The 15,339-nt window shown below is 40.6% G+C and overlaps 1 protein-coding gene across 1 annotated transcript in view; it reads right to left on the minus strand.

The window, feature by feature from the left end:
- Nucleotides 1-15,339, minus strand: part of ZNF385D (zinc finger protein 385D) — a 1,015,555-nt gene that overhangs the window by 431,885 nt on the left and 568,331 nt on the right. The window lies entirely within an intron of this gene.

Raw genomic sequence — 15,339 nt, forward strand, 5'->3', positions numbered from 1 at the left:
CATACCATGATCTTAGTTTTAAGATCAGTTGAGTTTTAAGCCAGTTTTTTCACTCTCCTCTTTCACTTTCACGAAGAGGCTCTTTAGTTCCTCTTCACTTTCTGCCATAAGGGTGGCATCATCTGCATATCTGAGGTTACTGATATTTCTCCCGACAATCTTGATTCCAGCTTGTGCTTCATCCAGCCTGACATTTCATATGATGTACTCTGCATATAAGTTAAATAAGCAGAGTGATAATGTATGTATTTGACGTACTCCTTTCCCAATGTTGAACCCGTCCATTGTTCCACGTCTGGTTCTAACTCTTGCTTCCTGACCTGCACACAGGTTTCTCGGGAGGCAGGTCGGGGGATCCAGGGCAGTGTCGAGGGCGTGGGTTTGATCCGCAATGGAGGACTAAGGCCCTGCATGCTGGGCACTGTGGCTAAATGATTTTTATAAAAGTTTGCTTACGTCTCAAGAGGGCTTCCCCTGTGGCTTAGCTGGTAAAGAGTCTGCCAGCAATGCGGAGACCAGGGTTCAACCCCTGTGTTGGGAAGATCCCCTGGAGAAGGGAAAGGCTCCCGACTCCAGTATTCTGGCCTGGAGAATCCCATGGATTGTAGTCCATGGGGTCGCAAAGAGTCAGACACAACTGAGCGACTTTCACTTTCGCTTTATGTCTCAAGATGCCACATGCTACATTAGATCAGTAAAATCACCTGTTGAACTGAATCCATGTAAATAGTTTATATTTTATTCAGAGTTCATAGAGGAAGGAAATCCGTGATCACACCCACAGCCTCTTTATATTACTATATTAGAGTGCCTCTGTTTTGAAGCATTATAAGTATTTTTTGGATTTAGAAGGAGGACAGATTACAAAAAGATGAATTCTCCCAGGAGTTACAACTCTGGAAAAGAAGTCTTTGAAATGTGCATGGCATTTGGCTCTTCATTCAAATGCAATCTCTGATCCTTTTGAAGTTTGCCTTTCCCTAGTTGAATATATACTGCAGGAGGAAACACACTGGATTCGTAGTATGTGTTTCTCTGATATTCAAAGAGCATTGGTAAAGGGCTCAGCATTAATCTTCAGCTTATTTACCTGCATAAATGCCATTATGAGTCAGTCATATTGGATATTAACAGTAACCTGACTTACAGTTTATACATTTTCTTCTGATTGCATTTCTCCTTCCCTGTACTTGGAAATAAGCCCATGGGAATATCATGTCAAGAAACTAATCAGAAACTTAATGGACACCATCTATTTCCCAAAGGGACAACTCCATGCATATCAGTGTTGGTCATAAATTTTAAAAACCAGAGCCATATTCCTGACACAACTGTTCCTTTTCAGTCAGTATGTTCACCTGTGCTGAAATCTGTTCCCTTAGAGTCACATATATTCATCCTGTACATGCTGATCTCTGCGGGTCAGTTCCAAGCTGCCAGGTAAGTGTTCATAAGCTGCTCACAGTAGAACTTGAAGTTGGCAAGGGTCATATGTTAATTGTCTTCTGAATGCTGCAGTCAGCACATAGTTCACTATGCTTTGTTGCCCACAAAGAGAAATAACCAAAAGAGAGTGGGGAGGGGGCAGTTGCGGCTTTTTAAAACAACTGGAGCCTGAAACGATAATCTTAGGTGTACACAATCTAAATCACTTTGGCACTCACATCTTCCCACAGGAAATTTCAGCGTGTGGTCTACCACTTGTCTGTTTCACAAATATTTACTATTTGCTGTGTGTTAGGCAGGTATGGACAGTAGGCTCAGCATGGGGCAAAGCAAATGTGCATCAGCCTCACCCTGCTGCCCCAGACAGTAAGCACAATGATATACCTGTTATCTTACAGTCACCAAAGTCAGAAGTCTGAAGTTAGTTTCATTGGACTAAACTCAAGGTGCTTTCAAGGTGAGCTCTTTCTGGAGACAGGAGTGGGATTTAGTTTCCTTGCCTTTGGGGGCTCCCAGGAGCCACCTGCTCAGGGGATCAGCTCTTTGTGTCTTTCTCCATTTGCCAAGCACATCACCCCAACCACCCATTCTCTCTTCCAACTCCTCTTTCTGACACTGACCCTCCTGCCTCCCCCTTACAAGGGCCCTTGTAATTATACTGGGTCCATCTGGATAACCCAGAGAACTGTTTGTATCTCAGGATGCTAACGTAATCATGGCTTCAAGCCTCCTTGGCCACGTAACGGGACATATTTACGTTTCTGAGGACTAGGATGCTGACGTCTTTGGGACATTATTCTGTCTCCCATACCAGGTACCTGCTCTAAAGCAGCTTACCTTCTAAGAGGAAGCCAGTAAATAGGAAAGCAAGTCAAGAAACTGCATAATTTCAGAATGAACATGTACTACAGGGAGTTGGAAAGGGTGGTGGGAAAGTGAGTCATTGGCATGGAGGAAGTGGCTGTTTTATCTGAGAGAGTCAGAGGAAGCCTCTGAGACAGGAGACCTCAGAGCTAAGTGATGAGAAGGGAGGGAAGGAACTTCCCAGGTGTAAGAGAAAGCAAGTGCAAAGGCCCAGCATTAGTAACACGCTTGGGTGTTTCAGGACAAAAGAGAGGCCACAGGGGCTGGAGGAAGGCCCTGCCTTGACCAGATAGATTTCTGCAGGTCATACTGAAAAGCTTGGATTTTATCCATATTAGAAGAAAAAGCAAAGGGGAATGTTAATCAAGGGGAAAGCATGATATCCTTTGAGAAGACCAATTTGGCTGTTACTTAAAAGTGTGGACTAAAGGATGAAGCTGGCAGCGGTGAGGGGCTGTTGGGAAGAGAAGTGTCAACACCCAGGAAGGATACCAGGGTGTTTTGGGGAAGATGCTGAGAAGTTAGTAAAATATATAGTGCTAAGTCACTTTAGTGGTGTCTGACTGTGACCCCATGGACTGTAGCCCACCAGACCCCTCTGTCCATGGGATTCTCCAGGCAAGAATACTGAAGGGGGTTGCCATGCCCTCCTCCAAGGGATCTTCCAGACTCAGGGATTGAACCCACGTCTCCTGCATTTCCTGCATTGCTAGCAGATTCTCTACTGCTCAGTCACCAGGGAAGCCCTGAAATATATGGAATACCTTCTAAAAGATTTGCATTTACACCTCTAATTACTCTAGCAAAAACGCAATCTTCCCACGTACCAAATCGCTACTGTGTCTCCCATGTACACACACAACAGGCATGAGTACTGGAGACTGCTTCCCAGTTAACTCGGTCTGGCAGTTGAGTTGACTGATATTTGTTTAACTGAGTTGACCATCCGTTTGGCTGAATGGATTGGATTGATCTGTTGTTTTAGTGATGCTGAGAAAGCTGTCACCACCTCTGGGGTATCCTGGGCTCTGACCTCACATTCCTTTGATATAAAGCTACTTGTAAGCATCTTGGTTGATATTTTCTTGCCTACACTTGGGAAATGCCTCTACATATATTTTTTCCCGATGGTCCTTTGATGTCTAATTGATTCTGTAGCCAAAACCCTACTTGCAGAGCCAGTCTTACTCGGACAAAGCAAAAGTTTGTTTGCATTCCCTTCTTCACATCCCTGCCCATCTCTGTCCACGATGGCAGAGGCTCCAGCCAACATCCTGCTCACAGCATCTTTATTAGCGGTTTTGGAATGCGCCTGTCAAGTTTTAAGTAGGTGTTCCATGTTTGCGAGTTCTTTTCCCTAGCAAATATTTGTGTCTGGAAATTTTGCTTGGGGTACAAAGAAAACTTGTACTCCTGGAGGGGAGGAAAAAAGCATATCCACATTTGCTGTTTCCTTGGGACAGACAGAAATCCTGGAGTGTATCTGGAGGGCAAGGTTCACGCAGTTTGATCTCATGTATTTACCCAAGTTCATCAGAGGATGCTGTGTCAAAACTGGCATTAAAACCTGATACATGAAATATTCTGTCAAAAAAAGCCATAGTATTTGGGTTTCAAGAGTAAAGTTTTATAAAACTAAAGGAAGCAGATTTCAGGACTTCAGAACTTATGTACACAATGAGGCTGGAGACCAGATCTGAGCATGAAAGGAAATGTTTTCTTGACATTTCTTTTTCAAAACAAATCAACACTTGAGGTTGTTTTTCAAGGCACAATTCAATAACTGTGTAAAAACAGTTTTCTTAAAAATTTCCTCTCCCATGCAACCTGGAATGCCCTTTCTCTTATGTTTTATTATTTTTTAAATTTAACTGTTCCAGGACCTTTCTTGATTTAACCTCACTGGTGGCAGGGAGTGGTGGAAATCCCACCTCACAGGATACTATACAGAAAAGAAAATATATACAGTTATGTGGCAGAGACACAGAGGCATGCAAATGTTTTATGCATTCATATTTTTTTCAATATTGCTTCAGCCCTTTTATAGTTAATTGATTCATTGACAAATCCTCCTTGATGAAAGAACCCGAGACTGGAAATAAGAAAACCTCAGCTTTGTTCCCAGCTAGTAACGGTTGTTTGAAGGTAAACCCAGACCTTTCTACACTCAATTCAGAGGTCACCCACCCACTTCACTACTCGTTTAGCCAGAAAATATTGACTGAGATTCAATCTGGTTCAAATCAACCTGATTCAGTTCATAAATGCAACCTTTGGGAACACAGGCCCAAAAGAACTGATACACTGCCCTGACCACAGAGAAGGAGGCCCTCCCGTCTCGGGGGCAACACACGCACACCACTCCTCCACAGGCCACGTTCCTGACCAGAGAGAAGGAGGCCCTCCCGTCTCGGGGCAAACACACGCACACCACTCCTCCACAGGCCACGCTCCAGACCACAGAGAAGGAGGCCCTCCCGTCTCGGGGGCAACACGTGCACACCACTCCTCCACAGGCCACGTTCCAACACTGCAGTCAGACAACTGAATCCGACCAAGTCTGGATTTTTCTACGGGGTTTTGTCATGAAGGATTTCAGCTATCCTATCTTCATAATGTGTTTGATATTAAAAAAGTTTGCACTCATGCCAAAATAACCTACAGTTTGAAAATATTCAAAGAAGCTTAAATGCATGTCTTTATGCTTAAACATCATCTTAGGAGAAATGGGGTGAGAAATGTGCTCTTCAATTATAAGCATTTTGACATTAAAAGGCACTATCCCTTGAACCAGCCTGGATACTGACGTTCCAGATTTCCTTATAAAAATGTCAAAAATCAATCCAGTCAATCTTCTAGACAGTGTTGTTAAATAATTTATCTTTTGTCTGTTACTGTCTTCTTTCCTCCTTCAAGCCTATATATCTGCATTTTATTCCTTTTATTAAAATTTACAATGCTGCATGTGTTAATAAACCACATGTCTTGTTTGATTCTTTTTTCTTCACATCTACTTTCATTTTAAAAATGATTCAATAAAAATATGAAAAATAATTGCAGTGTTTTTCTTTAATGTAATAAGTCTTACAGCAAATCACCTCATCTCTATAATGTTGTCTGCCTTCTGGCATTTTCCATGTCAGGCTCATTCACATGTTGTCAGGGTTTTAGGATAAAAAATAAACATTGTTTTCAATCAATAATTTGAAAATCACTGGTGCTGGTCCTTTCTTCTGAGTAGAAATTACCTAACCTTCAATAGAGGGCCTCGCATTCTCATGGATTAGCAAAGCAAGTAACCTCATATGCTCATAGAAATTGACAAAATGGGAAGCTGTCTTCTCTGCTAGGAAACACTCCCAAGACTGAACTTACAGGAACGTCCCTGGTGGTCCAGTGGTTAAGAATCTGCCTTGCAATACGAGGGAGGCGGGTTCGATCCTTGGTCGGGGGAATTAAGATCCCGTACGCCGAGGGGCAACCCGGCCCACAGACCACAGCGACCGAGTCTGCGCGCCACGGCTACGGAGCGCGCACCGCAGTGAGAGACTGCGCGTGACCGGCAGAGGGCCCGCATGCGGCTTCTAAGACCAAGCTCAGTCTCATTCAAAAAACAAACAAATACCATGCTCTTAAAAAAATCAAGGACTGCGCTTGTAGCTGCCGCAGACAACATCTGCGTAATCCATCCCATATGCTTGCTTTCTATTCATCTTCACCCTCCTGGGCCAGTCCAATGATAACCTGGGCTGGACAGTCAGGCGGTGTGATCCTCAGCTCTGGGGCATTTAAATGGAAGCTCTCTGTTTCCCAACTGTGATTATTTGTCACTGGGTGTGAAACTGGGCTAGACAGCATCTCAGGTCCTCCCAAACCTGAAGATGGTGTGGTTTTATGAGGTCCTCTGCTCCTTCTATGTTTTCCTTCATTTCTCAGCCGCCACGGGGAGAAGATTCACGCAGCAGCTATCCTGTCCTGGCTCTGACTTCACTTGGGGCATTCTTGTGGTCACAGCTTTTAATGAGACTATCAATTCTAATAGAAAATAGTCCACACACCCTCAGCTATCATTTCACCCATAGCTTCCTTTCCACAGTAGGGCACCTCCTCCGCTATCAGGACACTTTCTGCTACCACAGACTGAAGTATTTATTCATTTATTCATTCAATGAATGTTATCTGGTGGCTCAGATGATAAAGAGTCTGCCTGTAATGCAGGAGACCAAGCTTGATCCCTGGGTCGGGAAGATTCCCTGCAGGAAGGCAGGGCAATCCACTCTGGTGTTCCTGCCTGGAGAACCCCATGGACAGAGAAGCATGGTGGGCTATAGACCATGGGGTTGCAAAGACTCAGACAGGACTCACTGACTAACACTTTCACTTTCTATCAAACAATGTCTTGTGTTAGATACTAGGAAGTCATCAGAGATTGAGAGAGACGCGAATTTCCTTTTAACCAGATTTTTAGCCTGGAATGTTTAGTTGGCTGAAAGGTGGTCCAAAGACAGGTCTGGATCTGAGTTTCTGGAGCCCATGATTATTGTCTTCTACAGCAAAAGAGTGAATATCACCTCATGTGGCGAAAGGTGTCAGGGATCTTGGGGAGAGGAGTTTTCCCTGGATCATCCAGGTGAGTGCTAAGTGCAGTCACCTGCATCCTTCTAATAGAGACGAGAGGAGGGTCAACTCCACACAGTGGAGAAAACGATGTGGAGTTGGAGCAGAGACAGCAAGATGCTCACAAGTCAGGAACGCCGGCAACTGCCAGACCTGGGTGAGGCGAGAGGGAGGGTGGCCGTGTGGACACCTGGCCTCCAGAACGGGGCACGGCTGCTTCCAGTGTTTTAAGTCCCCAGTTTACAGTCAGCTGGTACAACAGGTCCCCAAACAAAACAGCATTAAGTCCCCAGTTTACAGTCAGCTGGTACAACAGCTCCCCAAACAAAAGAGCATTAAGTCCCCAGTTTACAGTCAGCTGTTACAACAGCTCCCCTAAACAAAACAGCACAGACAGTCAAAACCAAGGAGCCTAAGCCTTCGATGCTGCTCTGAGCTGAGCGGCCTAGGAACATGCAGGATCTTGCAGATCACTTCCTCTTTCCGGCTCTCGGGTGACTGACTTACGTGATGGGAAGACACTGTCTACTTTCTTTGAATCGTTGACTTAAAAAGTAGCGTGTGTTTGAGCGGGAAGCCTAGACAGTAAGAAGCATGCAGTAATCCACCCATTTGGATATTGCAGCCAGCAGTCTTTTTTCCGAGTTATGAACTTGCCATTTCATGTCTTAGTCTTGAGCAGTAAGTGCAACGTCCCCTCCCCGTCTGTATAAAACAGTAATGATAGAAACAGTGTTTAAAGATTTGCCTCTGAGCCAAACACTTCAACACGTTGTTACTTTCCCCATTTCTCTTCTGGTCATTATCCTACGCATTCTTATTTTTTCTTTCTTTCTTTTTTTTTTTTCCCATTTGGTGTCTTGTGCCTTTTAACACCATTACAACACATTTCCATATGATTTTAGTGCACACGTGTTTAGTCGCTTGGTCATGTCTGACTCTGCAGCTGCGATGCCCGTGGGCTATAGCCCACCAGGTTCCTCTATCCATGGGATTCTCCAGGAAAGAATACTCATGATTACTTCTAATGCATATATAATATTTACCTGAGTTACCATAAAATTACCATAGTTTACTTAGCCATAACTTTTTATCTTCTCTTTGAAAAGTTTCAAGAATGTTTAATAATGTTATATTGAACATGCGTAGCTTTCCCCCTTTACTTCAACACCTTTATTGAGATATAATTCAGATGCCATGAGATTTACCCAGGTAAGTGTACAGTTTGGTGGTTTTTACTAGGTTCACATAATATTGTATGTCAACTACATGTCAATTAAAAAAAGGAGGGGATTACAAAATTCTAAACCTGGAGAGACACTCCCCAGTGTTCTCATGGCTCCTACCCACTGCACTCACCAAGTCCAGAATTCGTTGATCCTCCACTGCAAGGAGCTGTCCTTTAGAATGGGCAAAGGGAAGAGGGCTCCCCTGGTGGTTCAGACAGTGGAGTCTGCCCACAGTCCAGGAGACTGGGGTTCAGTCCCTGGGTCGGGAAGATCCCCTGGAAGAGGAAATGACAGCAGACTCCAGTATCTTGCCTGGGTAATTCCATGGATGGGGGAGCCTGGTGGGCTACAGTCCATGGGGTTGCAAAGAGTAGGACACAACTGAGCAACTCACACACACACACACACACACACACAAAGAGAAAGGAATGAATCTCAAATACGTGCTGCAATACGGATGAACCTTAAAGACACTGTGCAGAGTGAAATTATACAAAGGACAAATCTGGGCCACCTCCCCTTAGATGAGACCTCACAGAGACAGAAGTAGGACGGGCTTTGAGAAGGGCTGCTTGGAGGCGAAAGGGAGCTGCTGTTGAGTGGGTACAGAGTTTCTGGGAAGAAGAAAGTGTTGTCGAGATGGATGGTGGTGACGATTGCACATGTGAAGGTACTTAATGCCATTGAATTGCAAAATTTTAAATGGTAAGTTTCACGTTATACAAGGTTTAGCAAAGTTTTTAAATGGGATAAAAAGACCCCATAAGACAAATTGCATGAGTCCATTTATATGAAATGTCCAGAATAGGCAACTCTATAGAGACAAAAAAGTGGATTGGTGGTTTGGGGCAAACAGGAAGTGATTCCTAACAGATGTGGAATGAAGAAAATGTTCTAAAATTGGTTGTGGTCAAGGTTGCACAATCAAGCCAGAAGTCATTTTAAAAATTATATAGAACAGTTACTTTGGAGTTCAGCTGAAAATAAGGAAAAGCCCTTTTAGAATCCCTTTAGTGGTGATGATGAGCTTAGTACTGAAAATAAGGAAAAGCCCTTTTAGAATCCCTTTAGTGGTGATAATGAGCTTAGTACTGAAAATAAGGAAAAGTCCTTTTAGAATCCCTTTAGTGGTGATAATGAGCTTAGTACTGAAAATAAGGAAAAGCCCTTTTAGAATCCCTTCAGTGGTGATGATGAGCTTAGTACTGAAAATCAGGAAAAGTCCTTTTAGAATCCCTTTAGTGGTGATAATGAGCTTAGTACTGAAAATCGGAAAAGTCCTTTTAGAATCCCTTTAGTGGTGATAATGAGCTTAGTACTGAAAATCAGGAAAAGTCCTTTTAGAATCCCTTTAGTGGTGATAATGAGCTTAGTACTGAAAAAAGGAAAAGTCCTTTTAGAATCCCTTTAGTGGTGATGATGAGCTTAGTACTGAAAAATCAGGAAAAGTCCTTTTAGAATCCCTTTAGTGGTGATGATGAGCTTAGTACTGAAAATCAGGAAAAGTCTTTAGAAAATCCTTTTTAGTGGTGATGAATCCCTGAAAAAATCAGGAAAAGTCCTTTTAGAATCCCTTTGATGGTGATGATGAGCTTAGTACTGAAAATCAGGAAAAGTCCTTTTAGAATCCCTTTAGTGGTGATGATGAGCTTAGTACTGAAAATAAGGAAAAGTCCTTTTAGAATCCCTTTAGTGGTGATGATGAGCTTAGTACTGAAAATAAGGAAAAGTCCTTTTAGAATCCCTTTAGTGGTGATGATGAGCTTAGTACTGAAAATAAGGAAAAGTCCTTTTAGAATCCCTTTAGTGGTGATGACTGAAAATGAGCTTTTTAGTACTGAAACTGAAAAAAAGGAAAAGCCCTTTTAGAACCCTTTAGTGGTGATGATGAGCTTAGTACTGAAAATAAGGAAAAGCCCTTTTAGAATCCCTTTAGTGGTGATGATGAGCTTAGTACTGAAAATAAGGAGCTTAAAAGCCCTTTTAGAATCCCTTTAGTGGTGATGATGATGAGCTTAGTACTGAAAATAAGGAAAAGTCCTTTTAGAATCCCTTTAGTGGTGATGATGAGCTTAGTACTGAAAATCAGGAAAAGTCCTTTAGAATCCCTTTAGTGGTGATGATGAGCTTAGTACTGAAAATAAGGAAAAGTCCTTTTAGAATCCCTTTAGTGGTGATGATGAGCTTAGTACTGAAAAAAGGAAAAGCCCTTTTAGAATCCCTTTAGTGGTGATGATGAGCTTAGTACTGAAAATCAGGAAAAGTCCTTTTAGAATCCCTTTAGTGGTGCTTAGTGAAAATAAGGAAAAGCCCTTCTAGAATCCCTTTAGTGGTGATGATGAAAGTACTGAAAATAAGGAAAAGTCCTTTTAGAATCCCTTTAGTGGTGATGATGAGCTTAGTACTGAAAATAAGGAAAAGTCCTTTTAGAATCCCTTTAGTGGTGATGATGAGCTTAGTACTGAAAATAAGGAAAAGCCCTTTAGAATCCCTTTAGTGGTGATGATGAGCTTAGTACTGAAAATAAGGAAAAGTCCTTTTAGAATCCTTTAGTGGTGATGATGAGCTTAGTACTGAAAATCAGGAAAAGCCCTTTTAGAATCCCTTTAGTGGTGATAATGAGCTTAGTACTGAAAAAAAGGAAAAGTCCTTTTAGAATCCCTTTAGTGGTGATGATGAGCTTAGTACTGAAAATAAGGAAAAGTCCTTTTAGAATCCCTTTAGTGGTGATGATGAGCTTAGTACTGAAAATAAGGAAAAGCCCTTTTAGAATCCCTTTAGTGGTGATGATGAGCTTAGTACTGAAAATAAGGAAAAGTCCTTTTAGAATCCCTTTAGTGGTGATGATGAGCTTAGTACTGAAAATAAGGAAAAGTCCTTTTAGAATCCCTTTAGTGGTGATATGATGAGCTTAGTACTGAAAATAAGGAAAAAGTCCTTTTAGAATCCCTTTAGTGGTGATAATGAGCTTAGTACTGAAAATAAGGAAAAGTCCTTTTAGAATCCCTTTAGTGGTGATGATGAGCTTAGTACTGAAAATCAGGAAAAGTCCTTTTAGAATCCCTTTAGTGGTGATAATGAGCATAGTACTGAAAAAATCAGGAAAAGTCCTTTTAGAATCCCTTTAGTGGTGATGATGAGCTTAGTACTGAAAATAAGGAAAAGTCCTTTTAGAATCCCTTTAGTGGTGATGATGAGCTTAGTACTGAAAATAAGGAAAAGTCCTTTTAGAATCCCTTTAGTGGTGATGATGAGCTTAGTACTGAAAATAGTACTGAACCCTTTAAAACTGAAAATAAGGAAAGTCCTTTTAGAATCCCTTTAGTGGTGATGATGAGCTTAGTACTGAAAATAAGGAAAAGCCCTTTTAGAATCCCTTTAGTGGTGATGATGAGCTTAGTACTGAAAATAAGGAAAAGCCCTTTTAGAATCCCTTTAGTGGTGATGATGAGCTTAGTACTGAAAATAAGGAAAAGTCCTTTTAGAATCCCTTTAGTGGTGATGATGAGCTTAGTACTGAAAATAAGGAAAAGTCCTTTTAGAATCCCTTTAGTGGTGATGATGAGCTTAGTACTGAAAATCAGGAAAAGTCCTTTTAGAATCACTTTAGTGGTGATGATGAGCTTAGTACTGAAAATCAGGAAAAGTCCTTTTAGAATCCCTTTAGTGGTGATGATGAGCTTAGTACTGAAAATCAGAAAAGTCCCTTTAGAATCCCTTTAGTGGTGATGATGAGCTTAGTACTGAAAATCAGGAAAAGTCCTTTTAGAATCCCTTTAGTGGTGATGATGAGCTTAGTACTGAAAATCAGGAAAAGTCCTTTTTAGAATCCCTTTAGTGGTGATGATGAGCTTAGTACTGAAAATCAGGAAAAGTCCTTTAGAATCCCTTTAGTGGTGATGATGAGCTTAGTACTGAAAATAAGGAAAAGCCCTTTTAGAATCCCTTTAGTGGTGATGATGAGCTTAGTACTGAAAATAAGGAAAAGCCCTTTTAGAATCCCTTTAGTGGTGATGATGAGCTTAGTACTGAAAAATCAGGAAAGCTCCTTTTAGAATCCCTTTAGTGGTGATAATGAGCTTAGTACTGAAAATAAGGAAAAGTCCTTTTAGAATCCCTTTAGTGGTGATGATGAGCTTAGTACTGAAAATAAGGAAAAGTCCTTTTAGAATCCCTTTAGTGGTGATGATGAGCTTAGTACTGAAAATCAGGAAAAGTCCTTTTAGAATCCTTTTAGTGGTGGTGATGAATGAGCTTTACTGAAAATCAGAAAAAGTCCTTTTAGAATCCCTTTAGTGGTGATGATGAGCTTAGTACTGAAAATCAGGAAAAGTCCTTTTAGAATCCCTTTAGTGGTGATGATGAGCTTAGTACTGAAAATCAGGAAAAGTCCTTTTAGAATCCCTTTAGTGGTGATGATGAGCTTAGTACTGAAAATCAGGAAAAGTCCTTTTAGAATCCCTTTAGTGGTGATGATGAGCTTAGTACTGAAAATCAGGAAAGTCCTTTTAGAATCCCTTTAGTGGTGATGATGAGCTTAGTACTGAAAATAGGAAAAAAGTCCTTTTAGAATCCCTTTAGTGGTGATGATGAGAATCCCTTTTAGTACTGAAAATAAGGAAAAGTCCTTTTAGAATCCCTTTAGTGGTGATAATGAGCTTAGTACTGAAAATAAGGAAAAGTCCTTTTAGAATCCTTTAGTGGTGATGATGAGCTTAGTACTGAAAATCCTTTTAGATCCCCTTTAGTGGTGATGATGAGCTTAGTACTGAAAATAAGGAAAAGCCCTTTTGAATCCCTTTAGTGGTGATAATGAGCTTAGTACTGAAAATCAGGAAAAGCCCTTTTAGAATCCCTTTAGTGGTGATAATGAGCTTAGTACTGAAAATAAGGAAAAGTCCTTTTAGAATCCCTTTAGTGGTGATGATGAGCTTAGTACTGAAAATAAGGAAAAAAGCCCTTTTAGAATCCCTTTAGTGGTGATGATGAGCTTAGTACTGAAAATAAGGAAAGCCCTTTTAGAATCCCTTTAGTGGTGATGATGAGCTTAGTACTGAAAATCAGGAAAAGCCCTTTAGAATCCTTTTAGTGGTGATAATGAGCTTAGTACTGAAAATCAGGAAAAGCCCTTTTGATCCCTTTAGTGGTGATGATGAGCTTAGTACTGAAAATCAGGAAAAGCCCTTTTAGAATCCCTTTAGTGGTGATGATGAGCTTAGTACTGAAAATAAGGAAAAGTCCTTTTAGAATCCTTTAGTGGTGATGATGAGCTTAGTACTGAAAATCAGGAAAAGTCCTTTTAGAATCCCTTTAGTGGTGATGATGAGCTTAGTACTGAAAATAAGGAAAAGTCCTTTTAGAATCCCTTTAGTGGTGATGATGAGCTTAGTACTGAAAATCAGGAAAAGTCCTTTTAGAATCCCTTAGTGGTGTGGTGAAAATGATGAAAAGCTTAGTACTGAAAATAGTAGAAAAAAAAGTCCTTTTTAGAATCCCTTTAGTGGTGATGATGAGCTTAGTACTGAAAATCAGGAAAAGTCCTTTTAGAATCCCTTTAGTGGTGATGATGAGCTTAGTACTGAAAATAAGGAAAAGCCTTTTAGAATCCCTTTAGTGGTGATGATGAGCTTAGTACTGAAAATAAGGAAAAGTCCTTTTAGAATCCCTTTAGTGGTGATGATGAGCTTAGTACTGAAAATAAGGAAAAGCCCTTTTAGAATCCCTTTAGTGGTGATGAAGCTTAGTACTGAAAATAGGAAAAGCCCTTTAGAAGTGGTGATGATGAGCTTAGTACTGAAAATAAGGAAAAGTCCTTTTAGAATCCCTTTAGTGGTGATGATGAGCTTAGTACTGAAAATAAGGAAAAGCCCTTTTAGAATCCCTTTAGTGGTGATGATGAGCTTAGTACTGAAAATAAGGAAAAAGCCCTTTAGAATCCCTTTAGTGGTGATGATGAGCTTAGTACTGAAAATAAGGAAAAGCCCTTTTAGAATCCTTTAGTGGTGATAATGAGCTTAGTACTGAAAATAAGGAAAAGCCCTTTTAGAATCCCTTTAGTGGTGATGATGAGCTTAGTACTGAAAATAAGGAAAAGTCCTTTTAGAATCCCTTTAGTGGTGATAATGAGCTTAGTACTGAAAAAAGGAAAACTCCTTTAGAATCCTTTAGTGGTGATGATGAGCTTAGTACTGAAAATAAGGAAAAGTCCTTTTAGAATACCTTTAGTGGTGATGATGAGCTTAGTACTGAAAAAAAGGAAAAGTCCTTTTAGAATCCCTTTAGTGGTGATGATGAGCTTAGTACTGAAAATAAGGAAAAGTCCTTTTAGAATCCCTTTAGTGGTGATGATGAGCTTAGTACTGAAAATAAGGGAAAAGTCCTTTTAGAATCCCTTTAGTGGTGATGATGAGCTTAGTACTGAAAATCAGGAAAAGTCCTTTTAGAATCCCTTTTGGTGTGGTGATGATGAGCTAAGGAAAAGTACTGAAAATAAGGAAAAGCCCTTTTAGAATCCTTTTAGTGGTGATGATGAGCTTAGTACTGAAAATAAGGAAAAGCCCTTTTAGAATCCCTTTAGTGGTGATGATGAGCTTAGTACTGAAAATAAGGAAAAGCCTTTTAGAATCCCTTTAGTGGTGATGATGAGCTTAGTACTGAAAATAAGGAAAAGTCCTTTTAGAATCCCTTTAGTGGTGATGATGAGCTTAGTACTGAAAATAAGGAAAAGTCCTTTTAGAATCCCTTTAGTGGTGATAATGAGCTTAGTACTGAAAATAAGGAAAAGTCCTTTTAGAATCCCTTTAGTGGTGATGATGAGCTTAGTACTGAAAATAAGGAAAAGCCCTTTTAGAATCCCTTTAGTTGTGATGATGAGCTTAGTACTGAAAATAAGGAAAAGCCCTTTTAGAATCCCTTTAGTTGTGATGATGAGCTTAGTACTGAAAATAAGGAAAAGCCCTTTTAGAATCCCTTTAGTGGTGATGATGAGCTTAGTACTGAAAATAAGGAAAAGCCTTTTTAGAATCCCTTTAGTGGTGATGATGAGCTTAGTACTGAAAATAAGGAAAAGTCCTTTTAGAATCCCTTTAGTGGTGATGATGAGCTTAGTACTGAAAATCAGGAAAAGTCCTTTTAGAATCCCTTTAGTGGTGATGATGAGCTTAGTACTGAAAATCAGGAAAAG

This window comes from Bos mutus, chromosome 27, assembly GCF_027580195.1.
Source record: "Bos mutus isolate GX-2022 chromosome 27, NWIPB_WYAK_1.1, whole genome shotgun sequence".
In the NCBI taxonomy this organism is placed as follows: domain Eukaryota; kingdom Metazoa; phylum Chordata; class Mammalia; order Artiodactyla; family Bovidae; genus Bos; species Bos mutus.